Here is a 20,542-nt window from a genome sequence, read left to right on the forward strand (position 1 = left end):
CTTTTAAATATAAGCTCACTGCAAGGACTTACCAATGAATAAAACCACAACCATCACTCCATTAAGATACAGCCATGATTCTGAAACACTATGTGCCTCCTTGCGAAACTTGTTTTCAATAGGGACAATTAAATAACTTCAGGGGAATATGCCACTAATAAGACAAGACTTAATTTGAAGTAGTTTAATCTCATACAAACTGATCAGGGCTTAAGAAACTGTAAGAAAGTATTCACTAATACGTACCAACTTGAATGCATCATTTGTTCGCACATGTGTTTAATTTTTAATGAATGAATGAATAATCCTGTTGTGAAAGCAAGCGCATGACCTTTTCTGCATCATATTACACTGTCTGAGATTGCTGCCTCATTGCCCAGTGAGTCATTACCAGAGCCTCACATTCCATGGAGGGGTTATATTAAAACAAGGAGAAAGAAAGAAACAAAAAAAGCTTTTAATATTAGTCATATTGCCGGTGATTTCTGGAAAGCCAGCAGACAATTACACTCTCACGCTGCAGATATATACACTATGAAATCCTACTGGCTGGATACATTATATTGCTATAATAATCAATGCCTGAAATGCCATTAGTCATAACACATGACATTCAAGACAGAGTCTAATAGCAGAAAGTGAAGAAAGGAAGGGAAGGGAATTGAGGAAATTTGGTTCCCCACTGAATTTGCTGCAAGAACCTACTAAGAAGACACACTTTGTATTATATATGCATTACTAGACATACACAGCTCCTCAGCTTTCCACAGGAGTGACTATAACTGTTAATAGTCACCCTGGGCAGAGCAATAGACTGGTGAATTTTATGAACTGGAATACATTTTACAATTTATTAGGTTGTCCTTCTATGCAGTTACTGCTTATAAAATAATAGAAGCATGATACTCTTTAATAGCCTAGATCAATACTCATATTCCTCTGCACATGAGTTATATCAAATGAATCACTGCAGAGCTGAGATCCTCCAGTTGTACACCAGGAATGAGAACACCTTTCTGTAGCACAGAGGTCTGTAAGACTGTACACCCAGGGTAAAACAGATTTGAGTTCATGCTTTATGTAGTGTGTGTCTTCCTATATTGAATTCACAAGGGATTCTCTTCAGTCCCCTGTAAGTAATCACACATGTATGTAATTTCTAATTTCTTCATGCAGGAAATACATTCACAGGCAACTTCGTAAATCCCTTTGATCGCACCTCCCGTGGTGCTGGCTGACACTGCATCACTAGAGACATTGAAGAAGTGTTGGTATAAAACGAATAAAGAACGGGTCTGATGCTGAGATAATTGTGTCACAACATAAAGCAGTTATAAAACAAGAAGCTACAGACAAATGACATCACTCACTAGGGATCTGAGCTTTAGGCAAGAGTGGAAGTGTCCAATATTTCTTTACCTTACTTCTGACACTTTATCTTTTCAACCTTGAGCAAAATCACCCAGGGTGGGAAGAACTGTGAGAACGGACCAGTGGGATACAACAAAACACCTTGTAATAACCCAGGCCGGCATCCAGCTGGGAAGCCAGAGACTGCAGTAGCATCACAGGGAGCAAACCTGTCTACAAAACAGAATTTTCATCAGGATCAAGGCATCTCTATGCCAGAACCTGTGAAAACGTGCAAGTCACAGCAGCAAACACATGATCTACTTTGAGGCAAGACAAAACGAGGAGGTGTTAAAACAGGAGGAGAAAAGTAGACATGAAGGCAAAAGTAAGATAATCTTGAATGTCCTCTGAGCTGCTCAGTGGCACAGCCCCCAGGTGAAGTGCTGCCTGGGACTAGGAAGATGCCACTGAGGGTTGGCCTCTGCCTGGTGTGCTGCTTTGCCATCCTCTTCTTGGCTCCACTCCTCTCCTTCTTTATCAACAGCTACTCTTCCAAACAGAACGTGGGCTAACAACATGCCCCAGTCTCAAGCCTGAACATCCCCTTCCCTTCAGTGCTGTCTTTTCTGGAGAAGGACTGTTTGTTTTTACTAACGCTGAACTTTCTCTCCAGGGGTCGGGAGGATTATCTCACTATTATTCAAACAGCCCTTTGAAGACTGAAAGGATTAAATCAATAATATCAGTATAATTTTTAAGAGCAGAGAGGAAACCATGCAATGACAATAGATAAAGCAGAAAACCAACCGTAACTGTAGTTCTCAAATACAGCCTTCTGCAGTAAGTCTTTCTGCTTGTCCTTGAGTTCTCTCCTCACCCTCCAAACCATACTATTTTGGTATAAGCAAACGTCCAGACAATTTGGCAACCAGTCTTTTGGTGTAGGGAGCCTTGTTTTCCTTCTCAGACTGCACTATTGTTCACACAACTGGCTTCTGGATCATGACCGAAGAGCCTATGTTTAAAATAGATGCAAACTCTGAGACTGAGGGGCCTGAACTGGTGCTGTACTGGTCTGAGGAGAGTCTCAGCACTTGCACCCACCAAGTTGCCTCTAAGCTGCTTCTCCAGCTGACACTTAACAAGATCTCTTGGCTGGAGAAAGCATCACAGTCACTTTCTTCTCAGAAAGTATCTCCATGATGGTTTCTCATCACTATGGCTTCTAATCAACTGGCAAATCCCTCATGCCCAATGGATATTGCCTTGGCCTGTCAAAGCACATTTAAAGCTTTTTTGTGACAATTCAGGAAAAAAATGCGGAGCCTCAGGGAAGTTCCATATAACTTTATAATTGAGAGAGACAAAGGACCCAACTGTCCTGCTGCAATATGGCTCTCTTCATCACAACCTAGGCAGGTAGGACTCTTCACCTTACCCCACAGCAACAGCATCTGTGTCAAACAGAAACAAGATTCTTGATGAGAAAAGCTGCAGCAGCTGTTTGACATGTAGTTAAACCAGTGTTGCTGCAGCTGAAATAAATTAAGTCCCAGACTAGCCCTGGTGCTGCTCTCACCACCTCCCACGCTCCCGAGGCTGGACTCTGAGAGGAATTTACATGTCCTACAATAAAACAAATTAGAAACTAATCCTTCAAATCCTAACCTAAAAATATCCCTGTGTGAAAAAAAAATAAAATTATTAAACAGTACGAGTTGCAATTTAAACAGAAATCAGAAAGCAGCTGAAGATATCATAGACAGAACTACTTGTATCTAAAACATCACTAGATACAGACCTGGCAGAGTGTGGCTGCAAACTGGAAAGTTTTAACAGAATCACAGTACATCCCCCAGTTACGTGCTATGATCTATTCCCAGTCCCATGCAGTGTGATGAACTCAATAATAAGGGGAAACCGTACATATTCATATCAAGAGCTAAATCCAGCCTTTCTGCTTATTTGGTATTGCCATCCAAATACACCACATGTGTACAACAGGTACAGTGAATGGGCTCTCTGTCTTCACAGGCATGTAGCTCTATACTTGTGCTATAAAAGGCTAATGGAAGTATTTATTTCTGCCTCATTATATTTTATTCAGGAAACATTCAGAGCATGAAAAAAATTAATGAGATAGCACAATGATTTAAAGTTATTTAAAAAAAAATAATCCTGCCCCACTTCAGAGGGTAATTTATGAATTCAGATGTCACTTAAAAACCTTCTTGTAATACATTAATGTTCAAAGATTAACATTTATGAATTATTAATGCATCCTGTTTTGAAAATGGGTTTGAATCATTCCATGGATTTCCAGTACTGGAATTCCTCTCTCCTTCATCCGAAAATATATACTCTCATCACAGTAGCTTATCAGTTCTCTGAAGCCTTGAGTAATGCTCTCACTCCTATATTTTTCCTTTATCAAAATTTGGCTATTCTGGTCTGTATAAATATCAAAGGGAAAAATAAAGAAGCTACAGAATATTGTCCATATATTGCATCCTTCCATTTAGCATCTTTGTATCCTGAGTGTATGAAATAATGAAGTCCTGAACAAAGTCACATAGCATGAGAAAGTGCACAGGGAGAAAACAGTAATTTCTGGTCCCCAGACTTCTAGGAAATTTCATAGGGGGGCTCTGTCTTCTTTAACACACTGGATCAAGAAAGAAGAGCTGCAATTCGCCCAGATTTTTCATATAATTGCTGCCAGTTATGGTTGGATATATATATCCAAATACCCTGTCAAATAGGTATTCAAAGACCGAACCTTCAGGCTTATCGGCAATATTAATTTTTGCACAGCTAATTTAGAGCACTGCAACAACAGAACATTTTCAGTATCAGCTTCAATGGGACCCATTGCTTGGCAAGAAGCTTCAAGACCTGACAGAAGATAAATAGGAACTGAAATTTGCAAGTGGATTAATAACAGACAAGGAGACTGCTACTGAGAAAGAGTGTTTTTCTGTTGTGTCCATGCTCTCATTTTAATTATTTTGGAACAACTGGGGAAAGCAATGATGTGAACAGGGTAATTATTAAGGTTAAATCCCAGTAGAAACAGATCATCTTCAACTGGGATGAGAAGTGATGGCATGTAAAAATTCACAAGAATCATGCAAGCAGCTCTAAAACTGAACTGCTGGAAGAGAAAAAAAGAGTGGCAAAGAAAGAATTTAGGAATACCACTGAAAAGGCTTTTGGAGGAAATACATAGGAAATAAAAAAGATTGTACAAACTGAAAAGATAGGGGACTGATAAGCAGATTTTCCTAATGGTCACAATTCACATGCAGAAGACAGGAACAATGAGCTCCAAGTCTGGCCTCCTTACCAGCTTCTTGTGTATTCTCAAGTCAGTTATTATGAGTCTAGAAATTCAGTGAAATTCAGTGAAATTCAGTGAAATTCAGTGAAATTCAGTGAAATTCAGTGAAATTCAGTGAAATTCAGTGAAATTCAGTGAAATTCAGTGAAATTCAGTGAAATTCAGTGAAATTCAGTGAAATTCAGTGAAATTCAGTGAAATTCAGTGAAATTCAGTGAAATTCAGTGAAATTCAGTGAAATTCAGTGAAATTCAGTGAAATTCAGTGAAATTCAGTGAAATTCAGTGAAATTCAGTGAAATTCAGTGAAATTCAGTGAAATTCAGTGAAATTCAGTGAAATTCAGTGAAATTCAGTGAAATTCAGTGAAATTCAGTGAAATTCAGTGAAATTCAGTGAAATTCAGTGAAATTCAGTGAAATTCAGTGAAATTCAGTGAAATTCAGTGAAATTCAGTGAAATTCAGTGAAATTCAGTGAAATTCAGTGAAATTCAGTGAAATTCAGTGAAATTCAGTGAAATTCAGTGAAATTTATTAATACAGGAACTACACAACTAAAAATACTGTTACTCTAAAAAAGGTCACAAGCCTAGTTCTGGAGTACAAGCCTGTAGCCATGAGCAGATGACACTGTAAATTCTTCAGTTACAAACCAGCTCATTTCTCAAACAACTACAACCCAGATTCCTTCCCTTCTCAAAAGCTTTTCCCCCTCCTAAGCTTTAACATTTGTAAATTTTAATTACTCCCATAATAAAAATGCTACTAGAACTACTCATCTCAGGGGATGCCCGTGGGATTTGTTGCAAAATCAATGCAAACTGTTACTATCAAATGGCAGTTGCATTTTGTTTAAGAAAACACTGAAAATATTTTGACACCTTCTAGGTTGTGTTGATTAATACTCTAAGGATATGAGAAAAAAATCTTAATGGAGTAAGAAGAGGCCTCCTGTTTCTAAAGATCAATAATTCAATTCAATATGATACGAGACTGGAAAGAATAATGATATTTATATATCCAGTGTGATATATCCAGTGATATTTATATATCCAGTGGATATTTATATATCCAATTAAAGTTCTGGGGTCTGACAAAACAATGAGAGAACTATTTAAAGAAAACATATCTACTGCTGTTGAGTGGTGTTGCTGTAACAGTGTCATTTGTTTTCCATAGGCAAAACCAGAAATACAGAAGATACAGAACCATGAAGGTTATTCTTAGTTACCTGCCATACAGATGGCCACTAACTAACACATTAGAAAACGATTTACAAATTTGTGAACTTAGACTGGACAGGTAAGGAGTGATTAAAACCAAGTCATGGTCCTGTTAGGCTCTTGTGTACAAGTGAAACAAGGAAAGGTGTGTTAAAATGCAAAGGTTAACTGTCACAAGAAAGTAAAAGTTTTTTTTTTTTGTTTGTTCTGTAGCACTGGAACAAAGTGACTTTGATAAAGTCAGAGGGTAAGAATTTCAAAGATGGTAATTAAATGTAAATTTCCTTTTAGACCAAGGAGCTGATTTATCATTATCATTTCACCAAGGCTAGAAAATTAATAAATGAATTTGAGCCTTACATGAAATGCAAAGCTACCCAGGTTTATAACAGCTGATAGTTACAACAAATAAGATGCTCTAGTTTAGGACTTCAATTAGGGTCCTCCTATTCGAGGCCTACTGTGCGGATAATGTCCTATATGGTTATTTATGGATTCTTTTACTTTCCTGCGAATCTTCTGTGAGAGACCATGAGAAGCCGATACAAACAGAACGGCCAGAGCACTCCCATATTCTGGCTTTGCTGTAACAGAAACGTGGTATCTCTGTTGTACGTACTACTGCAGCCATTCCAAAGATTTATTTAGAATCTTTGCTTCAAGGCTCTTCCATTTTTAACAGGCTGTCAAGGATTAAATAAAGGAACTGGGAAAAGAGATAATGGGGAGGAGTGTGGACGTTCTTGAATCCCACGGCCAGACCCCATTAGCCTGGGATGGGATGCTGGCTCACCTCAAATGTTATCCCACAAAACACTGACCCCCCCCAGGTGGCCCAGTGGTCTATTTCAACAGACAGGGACTTCAGAGAGAGTGGGATGTAGCACACTCAGAATTGCGCATGAAAATAATCCTAACTCCGGTTCTTATCCCAAGTGTGAAATTGCCAGCAGGAATTATATGTGACAAATTTAGTCTACTTTCCTGTGCCAAATGCCATAAAACAACTCACATGAAGTTAAAACAGCAACACTGAAAAAAGATAACTCTGCTGCAAAATACTTCCCTTTTTTCATAAATAAAAACATTACAGCATAAAAGACACTGCATTTTCATGGGCCATCATGTTCTTCTTCTAGTCTAGTGTAAAGACATGTTTGGTCCTACTTTGCTGAGTGGCAAAAGAATCAATGATTTGAGGGACTCAGGAATTAAACTTTTACATCAGATGCTATCTATTCAGAAAAGCGATTCATCCATTCCAAATGAAAAATTTTAAATGCAATTTTTCATAAGCCATTCATTAAAACAACTAAAGAGAGAGGAAGAGAGAAAGTGAATCATGGAAGTGAACTAATACAGCAACAAGAAAATTTCTGCAGTACTGAAATGGAAGGCATCATATCAAGATTCCAGTAACACTGTAAAAGCTGTTCTTCACATGGCTGCAAACTAAGCTGAAGGTGTAGGGGCAGAGATGCCCTCTTAGCATGCTCCTTTTAACCAAAGAAGAGTTTCTCCTAGTGCTTTGGTAAGACAAAGGGAGCCAGAGACAAACTAGGAAATTTTCATGATGAATGATTTGGGAAAAAAGAAAATGGAAAGCAAAACAGGCTGTTTTGTAATTTCTTCCTCCTCCTAACCACGAAGATACAGAGACACTAGCACATACATCTTTATAACTGTAGGGAAATGTTATGAGTTGACCCTGGCTGGACACCACGTGCACACCAAAGCTGCTCTATCACTCTGCTCCTCAGCTGGACAAAGGAGAGAAAATATAACAAAAGGCTCACGGGTTGAGATAAGGACAGGGAACTCACTCAGCAATTACTGTCATGGGCAAAACAGACTCAAAATGGGGAAAAATAATTCCATTTATTACCAAGCCAATCGGAGTAGGATAATGAGAAATAAAAACTAAATCTTAAAACACCTTCCCCTCTCCCTTCTCTTATTCCTGGGGCTTAACTTTACTCCCGCATTCTCTACCTCCTCCCCTGGACCCTCACGGGGGCACTGGGAATGGGGGTTTGGTCAGTTCATCACACGTTGTCTCTGCCACTCCTTCCTCCTCAGGGGGAGGACTCCTCACGCTCTTCCTCTGCTCCACCGTGGGGTCACTCCCAAGGGAGACGGTCCTCCACAAACTCCTCCAATGTTCTTCGTGAACTGCTCCAGTGTGGGTCCCTGCCATGGGGTGCCGTCCTTCAGGAACAGACTGCTCCAGCACGGGTCCCCTACCGGGTCACAAGCCCTGCCAGCAAACCTCTTCCAGCATGGGCTCGTCTTCATGGGTCACAGGTCCTGCCAGGAGCCTGCTCCAGCATGGGCATCCCACAGGGTCACAGCCTCCTTTGGACACATGTACCTGCTCTGGCACAGGGTTCTCCATGGGCTGCAGGTGGATATCTGCTCCACCGTTACCCTCAATGGGCTGCAGAGGCACAGCCTGCCTCACCATGGTCTTCACCACAGGCTGCAGGGGAATCTCTGCTCTGCTGCCTGGAGCACCTCCTCTCCTTCTTCATTGACCTTGGTGTCTGCAGGGTTGTTTCTCTTACATATTCCACTTCTGTCTTCTGGCTGCTGGCATGCAGGGTCTTTTTCTCCTTCTTAAATATGTTATCCCAAAGGCACTACCACTGTTGCTGATGGGCTTGGCCTTGGCCAGCAGCAGGTCCATCTTGGAGCTGGCTGGTTTCAGCTTTATTTGATACAGGGGAAGTTTCTGACAGCTCCTCAGAGAAGCCACCCCTTCAGTCCCCCTGCTACAAAACCTTGCCATGCAAACCCGATACTCCCTTTTATGGGTAAACAGCAATTTTTACAGAGGCACACAGTACCATTTAAAAGCATGGGCCCTCCCACAGTTCCAGAGAATTGCTCTAAGTGCATTAAAGCAGAGATACAGTGCAGATATTTCAAACAGGTAATTTGTCTGCCCCTCCTCTTCTCAAGTAGCTGTCAGAAATATTTGAGTCTGCTGAGGAACTAGAGAGTTCAGAGACAGGAATAAAAGGCTTTCAAAATCTACAGAAACACACAAGGTCAGATACTTCATATGAAATCAATATTTTTGCAGGTACTGAATATAATTCAAATGTGAAACAACATCAAGAACTGCACTCTTTCTTGTATCTCAGTTCTCCTCAAAGCTGGCCAAAGGGGTGAACCACAACAAATATGTGGTGTCTGACCCAGTAAGCCAAAGACAGTACAGGAACAAGTTTAATTTACCTCGGTACACCAGATGGATTGAGGACTTCTCTCCCTTAAACACTGCCATTAATAAGGCATGGTATAGCCTAGCAAGAACAAGCTGAGCATCTTTGAAAAAGTCTTTGCTACCAGAAGAACTCTGCAGTGAGTAACGCCAGGAAGCAAGAGACAGTGAAAGACTGAAGAATAATTTAAATGACAAACCTTTATACTACTTTGAAAGAGTTTGGACTGAAAGATCTGAAATGGGTACCACAAAGTGATATATTACCATGATCCGGGCAAAAACGTATTTTACATGAGTTACTTGTCCTAAAGAACTTGTCCTTATCCTACTTTTGACTGCTTAGCACGTTCTAATGTCTTTTTCCAAATATGCTGCAATCCATAGATTGCTCTTCTAATGTTTTTGGCTTCTTCTTCAGATGTGACTCAATTACCAGAGCTTCCACACAGCTAGAACACCTTCTGGTGTCCATAGTGCCAAGCTTTCTTTAGGTTCACAACAAAATAGCAATGTAAATACTCTTTATTTTTTCCAGCCCTTCACACTTGATTAATTCTACTCCCTATAAATCATCTACCCGTTTGCCTAATACTCATCCCTGTTAGACTATAAGCTTGGAAAGTATAAACACCATACATTTTGTAGAGCTTTGTGCACTCATGCCATCAGATCAGTGTTACATAGCAGTAATAATAATCACATCCCTTCCATCTTGCATAATGAACATGGTCATCCAAAGAAGAGAAAGCTCTTAAGGGAGATATTAAGTGCACGTGGCCTTTTTTTCCTAGGAAAATCTCAGTGATTCAGTGTGGGCCCAGGGCATAAATGCTTCCTAGAGCTCCCGTGGGGACAGTGCAGCTTCCCATTAGCCTCAGTGGAAGTTTGTGCTCATAAAGCGTAACACGGCCCTTGCACAATTCCATTGGAGCACTGGCATTCACACTCCTAAACTAGACATGTAAATGTGAACAAAAAATTTAGAACTCAGTCATATGCCTGGGCTCTAGAGTTTCAGATTAGGGTTTCAGGATTCTCATGTGTTTTTCAAGTGGCAGCCTTAATCAAGGGCTCAACATGGGATCATTTTCTATTTCTGAAACATCTGTTGGTTAGTAAAGTCACACTTACCTCTTTCCTTGCAGTAGGCAAGGAATGCAGATCACAATCAAGCAATTGCCCTTTGAATGAACAATGGACCGGCAAACTTAAGGTTTCCTGGATTCACTTCCTAGTGCTTTTACATTTCAACTACAAATGTAAGCCTTTCCTGAACTAGGCAGGAGCTAGCATCTCCTTGCCTAATTTTACTCTTATTCAGTTCTCATCTTCTAGACTTTTCAACAGGTATGAGTATTATGAAAAACATATTAAAAAAAAAAGAATATATAAAAAAATATATGCATACTTTTCTTACACGCTAGCAGACAAGTCTCAAACCTGATCGACTGGGAGTCTTTCCAGTACACTCGACTTCCCACACTTGAGTGTACTACAGCCATTGGAGCCATTGGAACTGCATTTTCCAATCTGCGGTATATTCAACACTCTAAAAAATACTTCTAAGCTAGAAAGAAAATGTTGAAAGTCAAAATTTCAAGAAAAAAAAAGAGATACTTGTTAGAGTACAGGAAAGCACAAATTAATTGAAATATTTAACCTTTGATCTATTTTCCTTAATCTCCCTGCCCCCAAAAGTTAAAAGCACTTTTTGTAATGAAAAGTCTTCTGCCAACGTTTTTTTCAACCTGCTGTAGTTAATAATATCTCCTAAACGTACTTCTGAGTCTCAATCCTTGAAGTTCAAAAATACATGCTCACATGTAGCCTGCTTTGAAAGAAACTTTATGGAGAGGTCTATGAGGTGCTTGCGCCATCTGAGAGGTGCTGGTCTGTTCACCACCTTCCACTCCAAAGCTATGGTGTTAGGCAGAAAGAGCTTAGGATGGCACAAGCTAAACCAGACACATTTTAGACACTACTGAGCGTACCCCTTAAAAAAAAAAAAAAAAAAAAAAAGGTAGCCATTTACAAGGTAAATGGAAATACATAAATACATCAGAAAAAATACAGCAACATTTCCAGCACATAAACATAGCAAAATGGATAGGACAAGAATGACTGCTGACAGGCTGCGGTTTGATCACCATCTTGTAAATGCTATAATATGCTTCCTCTTCCCAAGGTCAAGTGTAGCTTTTTTGCTCAAGTTAAACAAAAACAGTTTACCAAATTGGGGCAGGAGAAGAGGAAATCCATATTAACTTTTTATCCACAGAACAAGTCTATTCCATGTTAATTCTTTAAGATCATTTGTTTCAGTCCCTAGGTGAACAAAAGATGCAAGTTCATAAATTCCCTCAAACTCTTTCCCCTAGTCTATGAATAAAATCATTATTTTTCTTCTGAGAAAGGCAATGAGTATCATGGATGTTTTTCTGGAAAAAAGACTGGTATTTCAGGCAATTTTAAGAAAGCATCCAGCTAGTGAGAAAAAGACAGAAACTATTAGAAATAGGAAAAGGCATAGATGAGCAGTTTCTAGGTCACTTCATAAAATGCAGTAATTGCTTCCAAAACAAATTATCTGAAGAGAAGACTGGTTGAAGAAATACTGAAACATGAATTGAGAAATACGGAACTTCCAAAAATGACTGTTCCCAATTTATAATGGACATGAACACATGAATCAGTGAATGAAGTTTGAAGTCCCAGGTAACTGTTACAAGAGCATTCATTACTGACAGTGCTTTTATTGCTGCTAATTACACAGGCCTGGCAGCAGAGATGTTGTGAACACTACCAATAACATGCGCCAATCCTAATTAATTCATATTTAGCATATTCTTGCCATTCTCCCCTCATTTTACCCTTGTCTTGTCATTTACTCTCATCTTGGGTTATTTCTACGCTGCAATCAAGCTAGGAAGTGCCAATAACGACCTTTCAGTACCTACCTGGAAAAAACCAAGGCTAGTAGCTCAACTTATTAATGCTTTTTGTAAATATTCAGAAAAAAAAAAATGTGGTTGGTTGGCCTGCAGAAAGCTCTGCTCATCCCCAGTTTGCAATCAGAATTTGAACTTGATACTTTAGAGTCAGTTGAAGTATGTTTCCTCTGAAGTAACTGCCTACTGGGTCTACTACATCACCTACTGGGGTGGCCCAGCTGGCAGTCTGACCCCAGTCTTGCCCACGTGGTGCCTACACTGAGATACCTGCCCTTCTCTGGGGCAAGTGGCTGCTGCTGCCACGACAAAACAGGTGGAATAAAAGATACTCTTTTGTGCCTGCACATGAACCGCTGCCGTTACTCTCTTGAGAGAGCACTGTAAGACAGACTGCCTCTTTCTCTGTTCCTATTTCCAGAAGGTTAGGAAATTCCATTTCTTGTTCTCTTAAACCTCACAAAGGCCACGTGTCCACAATATAGGCACAAGCTCTGCTGTCTGCTTTCCAATGCTAAGCTGAAAAAATGCACTGAAGGGCACTAATTTCCTGTATTGTAAGTAAGTTTGAGCCCTGCTTCCTAAACAAGAGCAGATGGCCAAAGAATCAGATATGACTGCCCCTATGTATTTTCTGATACCATTTCCAGCTCCCACAGAAGCTGTATATAGGACAAATCACCTCAAATCCAACTGATCTGATATCGTTGGGAAGTGAGACAGGTGATTGAGTCCTCTTCTCCATGTCAAAGAGGTAACATGATCTACCACAACATGCAATGAATGTCATGAAGCTGTTCCACACAAAAATGACTCGCTGTCCATGAAAACCACCTGAATTTAGATGAGAAATTTGCTTCACAGGGTTTCCAGCCTCCTTAGACTACAGACCAGAGCATACTTTCCATACCCTACACTACATCAACCCTTTGCGATATTGTGCATAGCTCATGTATTTCCTAGGTTAATTGTTTACTGCTTTTTTGGCAAAATCAGCAATAGACATGTTCAGTGATACTCCACAGGGAGGAAACCTGATGATAAAAAAAAAAACTTTTTAGACTTCCCTCCACAAAGTACAGTGTACTAAGCAAAAGCAGGAGCTAGATGTTTTACAAAACCTGGTTTACAACACTCCTCAAGAGCTCTTTCACACACATTTGACAGATAATAAAACCAAGGTACCAGCCAAACAAAGGACACCTCCACTCAGTCAGGAATAACAGCCCGGGGTTCTGGTTTTAATCCACCTGTTGAAAGCGCACCACTGAAAGCTAATATGAAATGGGTTAAATTCCTAAACAAGACAAAAGTTAAGGAAGGCTGAGTTTCACTGAACTCCATCCTTCTGACAGCTGCCCCAGAAACAAACGAACAAAATCCAATTTTTCTTGCATAGCCAAGTGCTTTCTTTTTTGTATTTCATTTTTGAATCCAAACATTTTGGAGTGTAGAAATGAGCAGAATGAACTGATATATTTATCATTAACACTTGGAACTTTTTCATCAGTTTTTTGAGCGAGTTTGTGGGTTTTTTTTTTTCACTTTCTAACATGTGTTGTTTTTTTTTTCTAGGACATCTTTCTGGATTTTGGTGTGAAATCAAATGGATGCATGAATAATAACAGACTCCATATTCTTTTGAGTACCGGGGAGTTTTAAGTTGGGCTAGGCCAAACTTAATTTGTGAATGATGTTGGGAAATAGGAAAAGGAACATAATACTTATGAAGCACAATGAGTCTTTAAAGCACTTTCAAGTGTGGTTATGAAAGTAACCTTCCCCCTGCCCCCCTATCAGTACAAACTCCTTATATCAATCATTCCATGTCTCCCTTGATCCTCTTTCTCCGCCATACTCTGTTCTTCAGGGCACGGCAAAGAGGAAGGCTTAGTTTTTCACAGAATTGCAGAATGGTAGGAACTGGAAGGGACATTCAGAGATCATCTAGTCCAAAACCCTCCTGCCAAAGCAGGTTCACCTAGAGGCCCCATCCTCTTGACATCCACCCTTTAGAAATTTATAAGTATTGGTAAGATTCCCCCTCAGTCTTCTCCAGGCTAAACAGACTCAGGTCTCTCAGTCTTTCCTCATAAGAGAGATGCTCCAGTAGCCCTCTGCTGTACCCTCTCCAGCATCTCCCTGTCCTTCTTGAACTGGGGAGCCCAGAACTGGACACAGTGCTCCACATGGGGCCTCACCAGGGCAGAGCAGAGGGGGTGGATGACCTCCCTCCACCTGCTGGCCATGCTCTTTTTTAATGCACCTCAAGAGACCATTGGCCTTCTTGGCCACAAGGGCACATTGCTGGCTCATGGTCATCCAGTTGTCTGCCAAGACCACTAGGTCCTTCTTCGAAGAGCTGCTTTCCAGTAGGTCAACCACTAACATGTACTGATGCATGGGGTTATTCCTCCCCAGGTGCAGGATCCTGTGTTATTTAATTACAGCTACCAATATACAAGCTGTAGTCTTTAAAACAAACAAAAGATAAAATCTTAGACCAGATCCTGACCTCAGAAGAATAATTTTACAATCATAGAATCATTAGAGTTGGAAAGGACCTTAAAGATCATTGAGTTCCAACTCCCCTGTCCTGGGCAGGGACACCTCCCACTAAAACAGGTTGCTCAAAGCATCATCCAGCCTGGCCTTGAACCCCTCCAGGGATGGCGCAGCCACAATCTTCTCTGGGCAACCTGTTCCAGTGTCTCACCACCCTCACAGCAAATAATTTCTTCCTGAGATCTAATCTAAATTTCTCCTCTTTCAGTTCAGGGACTCTGATAAGAGTCCCTCCCCAGCTCTCCTGTAGCTCCCTTCAGATATTGGAAGGCTGCTATAAGCTCTCAATGGAGCCTTCAAGCTGAACAATCCCAACTCTCTCAGGCTGACTTAATAGGATGGGTGCTCCAGTCCTCTGATCATTTTTGTGGCCCTCTGCTAGAGCCATTCTAATAGGACCATGTCCTTCCTGTGCTGAGGACTCCAAAGTTGGCCATAGTACTCCAGAGTGCAGCAGAGGGGCAGAATCACCTCCCCCGACCTGCTGGCCACACTTTTTTTGATGCAGCCCAGGATATGATTGGTTTTCTGAGCTGTAAGGGCACATTGCTGGCTCATCTTGAGCTTCTCGTCCATGAACACCCCAAGACCTTCTCCTCAGGGCTGCTCTCAAGCCATTCTCTGCCCAACCTGTATTTGTGCCTGGCATTGCCATGACCCAGGTGCAGGACCTTGCACCCGGCTTGGTTGAACTTCATGAGTTTTGCATTGGCCCACCTCTCAAGCCTGTCCAGGTCCCTCTGGATGGCATCCCTTCCCCCCAGAGTGTTGACCGCACCACACAGCTTGGTGTCATCGGCAAACATGCTGAGGGCGCACTCAATCCCACTGTCCATGTCTCTGACAAAGATGTTGAACAGCACTGGTCCCAGTGCTGATCCCTGAGGAATGCCACTTGTCACTGGCTTCACTTTGGACGTTGAGCCATTGACTGCAACCCTTTGAGTGCGGCCATCCAGCCATTTCCTGATCCACTGAGAGGTCCATCTATCAAATCCATGCCTTTCCAATTTAGAGACCAGGACGCCATACGGGACAGTGTCAAAAACTTTGGATGATGACTGTTGCTTTCCCCTTATCTACCAATGCTGTGGCAATATCATAAAAGGCCACCAAATTTGTCAGACATGACTTGCCCATGTTGGCTGTCACCAGTCACCTCCTTATTTTCCATGCGCCTTAGCAGAGATTCCAGGAGGATCTGCTCCATGGTCTTGCTGGACATAGAGATGAGACTGACCAGCCTGTAGTTCCCTGGGCCTTCCTTTTTTCCTTTTTTGAAACTGGGGGTTATGCTTCCCCTTTTCCAGTCAGTGGGAACTTCCCCAGACTGCCACAACTTTTCAAATATAATGGAGGGTGGCTTTGCAACTTCATTCACCAGATCCCTCAGGGCCCGTGGATGGATTTCATCAAGTTCCATGGACTTATGCACCTTCAGGTTCCTCAGATGGTCTTTAACCTCATCTCCTAGAGTGGGTGGTTCTTCATTCTCATAGCTCCTGGTTTTGACTTCGGCAATTTGGGCAGTGTGGTTAGAGCCCTTGCTCATGAAGACCAAGGTGAAAAAGTCATTCAGTACGGGTGGCTTTGCAACTTCATTCACCAGATCCCTCAGGGCCCGTGGATGGATTTCATCAAGTTCCATGGACTTATGCACCTTCAGGTTCCTCAGATGGTCTTTAACCTCATCTCCTAGAGTGGGTGGTTCTTCATTCTCATAGCTCCTGGTTTTGACTTCGGCAATTTGGGCAGTGTGGTTAGAGCCCTTGCTCATGAAGACCAAGGTGAAAAAGTCATTCAGTACCTCAGCCTTCTCCATATCCTGGGTGACCAGGTCTCCTGTTTCCATCCAGAGAGGGCCCACATCTTCCCTAGTCTTGCCTTTATCTCTGACATACCTACAGAATTTTTCCTTGTTATCCTTGACGTCCCTGGCCAGATTTAATTATCTCTGGGCTTTAGCTTGCCTGATCTGGTTCCTGGTCACTCGAACAGTTTCTCCGTATTCCGCCTGGTATACCTGTCCTTGCTTCCACCCTCTGTAGGCCTCTTTTTTGCTTTTGGGCTTGTCCAGGAGCTCCTTGCATGCATGCAGGCTCCTGGCTTTTTTGCCTGACTTCTTCTTTCTTTGGATGCACCACACTACCCACAATAATGGATTTTTTTAATTTTTTTTTTTAACCTTGATAGTCCACCAGCTTGAATAACAATTTTCCAGAATCCACTGTTTACCGAACCAGTTGTTACTTTCACAAGTTGTTTTGTTTTGCTTGTTTGTTTTCTTTTCTTTGGTGTTTTTTGTTTGGTTGGTTGTTGCCTGGGGGTTTTGTTTTGGTTTTAGCTGGAGGTAACTGTAAAAGGGCCTTTTGCTTTTACTGGCCTGAGCTAACTACCACTAATAATTCTGATCATTTTTAAAAGTAGAGTGGCAACTCTACTCTACACCACAGCTTTTTAAAATGGTACACACACACTGAAGAAAAATTCCCCTTATATTAGAGCACCATTGCATTATCACACGATCTTCAACATAATAGTATTTCATGATATTTACAAAACAAATAAGAACTGGCTACAATGCTTACCGTAAGAGCTTGAAATCTGGGTAACCATCACTGCTGTTTTCTTATTCCAAACTTTTTCTTGAGCTGCCATTTGTTCTTACCTAATACACCCTTATGTGAGTTGTACAAGGGCAGTTTTCACCCTTCCTGCACTACAATAGAGCACACTTGAAAGATGCCACATTGAACCACTTTGTTCCAGTGAAGGCTACCTAAAGGTGCCTGCTAACACACTTTAACCTGGACAGACTTAGACAGCTCTTGTCCTGCAGCATCTCAGGGTAAATGGGCATCTCTGCAGACACTGCCAAGCAGGATACCAATCATTGCCACACAGACAGAAAGTTTTAGCTTGTTTTCCTGCTGGAATAAGTCTTGCCAGTTCATCCTTCAACTTGAAACAACTTTTGAGAGTGTAATCATTCAGGAGCTAGAAATACAGAGAAAACCAAGTTTTACTAGTTTAAGTATTCATTAATTCATTTGACTGAGTTTATAGGCATTTTGTCCTCTAGGATGTTTAATGAGTCCAACAAGTTTACTGCAGTGGAGAACTGCTGAGACACAATGTTATAAAAACATTGCTAATTTACACAAAACAGGTTAAAACTAAAGAGAGATGTTTATATACCTTTATTGATTTTCCAAAAAGATATGTAGATAAATGCAGTAATACAATATAAATAAAATTATTCAGACACGTTCCCAAACAAACTCAAACAGCAGAAATGCCCTGTATTGGCAACAATAGAATAGCAGGGGAAATGTCATCCTGTTCTCATTACTCTAGCCCGTTTCTCTAACTTACAGGGCTACATCTCTGGAATAAAAAAGCATCAGAATTAATCCTTTGTGCCAGCTGCCTTTGCTTTGCTCTCACAGGGGCTAGTACCCCATGCTATATAATTTAAATGAAACATATTCTATGAAATAACAAGAGAGAATTATTTCAGCAGGTTACTGTGAGTTGTGATGTATTAGACTGGTCCTACTTCAGTCCTATCCAAAAACTGTCTGATTTCAGTTCCCTCTCACAATCTCTTAGGCTTTCTAATTTACACCAACATTTTATCTGCAGGTAGCGTGTGTTTGCAATTTACAGCTGAAGCGACTATCTTTGAATGAAAAAGAAGATTCAGGGAATGGTGTTACATTCTGCCCATGTAATTTTATCCCTCAAGAAACACTGAAAAACTATAAACTGAATGGAACAGGGTTGGCAGGCAAGTATGCAACATAGCATATGGGACATGTTCCTGTGCTGAAAAGTACTATGTATCCTCAGATGTAAAGCATCAAGAATTTGCACATATTCAGCATGACTAAAAATATTCTGGGACATGTGTGTGGTGAGAACTTTAGTGTTCTTTCTTGTACCTAAACTATGCAAATAATGACTTCCTTCGAAATTTAAGCGCTGTACATCTATCTAGCTAATGGAGACTATGCTATCAGAAAGGAGGACTATTTTTGTTTTATTTCAAGCACATACATCCTACCAAAAATGTACAAAAAATGACTCCTATGGAGGCACAGAGCCTGCATGCTTCAGCCTAGATTGCTTCATTAGCCATAAACCGTAAACTCCATAAGTCTCTGTAAGACTTCAAGTGTGCTGCAGGGTACCCAGTAGATCTCAGAGCAATAGGTTGAGGGCCTTCACTAACAACCCATCCCTCAGACCTTGGAGCATCATCCCTTGCCTTGTCATGAGCAATCCAGGTAATATCCCCCTCTCCCAATGAGTCTAGTTTAAAGCTTGGTCAATGAGCCCCACTGGCTCATAAGCCAACACCCTCTTTCCCCTTTCAGAAAGATGAACCCATCCAACAGCAGCAAGCCTGGTGCTGTGTAGACCATCCCATTGTCAAAAAACCCAAAATTGTGGCGGTGACACCGGCCACGGAGCCACGTATTGACAGACTGAGCACGACTGCTTCTCTCAGAGTCACTGAGAGGGAGACGAGAGGAAAAGATGACCTGCACCCTGGATTCCCTTCTTAACCTTCCCAAGGCCCTGGAGTCTCTTTTGGTTACTCTGGGGCTATGTGTTGCCACCTCATCGCCACCCACATGAAAGAGGAACAGCGGGTAATAGTCCGTAGTCCGAGGGCTGAACCGGATTAGGAATTTTCCTACTGATGTCCCTCACCCAGGCCCCAGGGAGGCAGCATACTTCCCTAAGAAGAGCATCAGCCCAGCATATTGAACCCTCTGTTCCCCTTAGAAGACAGTCACCTACAACTACAACTATGGCTATGTTTATCGAAATAAAAACCAGCAAAACAAGTTAAAACAAAAAACACATCCACCAAGTTAAAAAAAAAACCGTAGGGTACATAAGATACATGAATGCTTTCTGATTTTCTGCGGCTGTTATCTGCATTGCTTAGCAAATGAATTTAACACAGAATGCCATTCAGAACTATCTTTAGTCCCCGTTAGTGTGTTAGCACATTATCGTGATTAATCGGTGTTATCATATTAATGTACAGGTACTTAAAGATGAACTAAGAACTGTTACATTGTACCAGGTACTGCCAGCTCATCTTTTATATTACCATTTACACTGTTATTGCATTCTTTTTGTACTGTAATACTACAGATCCGTGCCACACAGAGAAGAATAACACAAGTGCGTTGGGGTCTTGATTTTGCAACAATTTAAATACAGGTCTAAAGGAAATATCAGTATGTGCAATGTCCTCTAGGGCACAGAGGCAAACCTGTGTGTAACACTTTGCATACGATCCACATCTGCAGAGTCATGCTCACGAAATGGAAGTAATACTGGAATTAGATTTAGAGGTGAAACTTCACAGTAAGATACACAGCCAAATAGGTCACGTCTACAGAATACAGCCTACCTCACAGAATCACAGAATCACAGAATCTTCTAGGTTGGAAGGGACCTTAAAGATCATCTTGTCCAACCGTCAACCTCACTGACAAAAATAGACACCCACACAACAAACAAGGAGCATCATCACTAAACCAGACCTCCCAGCACTACATCAACCCGGCTTTTGAACACCTCCAGGGATGGGGCCTCAACCACCTCCCTGGGCAGCCCATTCCAATGCCTGAGAACCCTTTCAGTGAAAAAATTTTTCCTAATATCCAGCCTGGACCTCCCCTGGTGTAACTTAAGGCCATTTCCTCTCGTCCTGTCGCCTGTGACTTGAGAGAAGAGACCGACCCCCACCTCTCTACACCCTCCTTTCAGGGAGTTGTAGAGAGCAATAAGGTCTCCCCTCAGCCTCCTCTTCTCCAGGCTGAATAACCCCAGTTCCCTCAGCCTCTCCTCATAAGACTTG

The 20,542-nt window shown here is 41.3% G+C and overlaps 1 protein-coding gene across 10 annotated transcripts in view; it reads right to left on the reverse strand.

The window, feature by feature from the left end:
* The window catches only part of MAPK10 (mitogen-activated protein kinase 10), a 179,371-nt gene that overhangs the window by 97,598 nt on the left and 61,231 nt on the right, over positions 1-20,542 (reverse strand). The window lies entirely within an intron of this gene.

The sequence above is a fragment of the Calidris pugnax genome, unplaced genomic scaffold (assembly GCF_001431845.1).
Source record: "Calidris pugnax isolate Ruff unplaced genomic scaffold, ASM143184v1 scaffold42, whole genome shotgun sequence".
Lineage (NCBI taxonomy): Eukaryota > Metazoa > Chordata > Aves > Charadriiformes > Scolopacidae > Calidris > Calidris pugnax.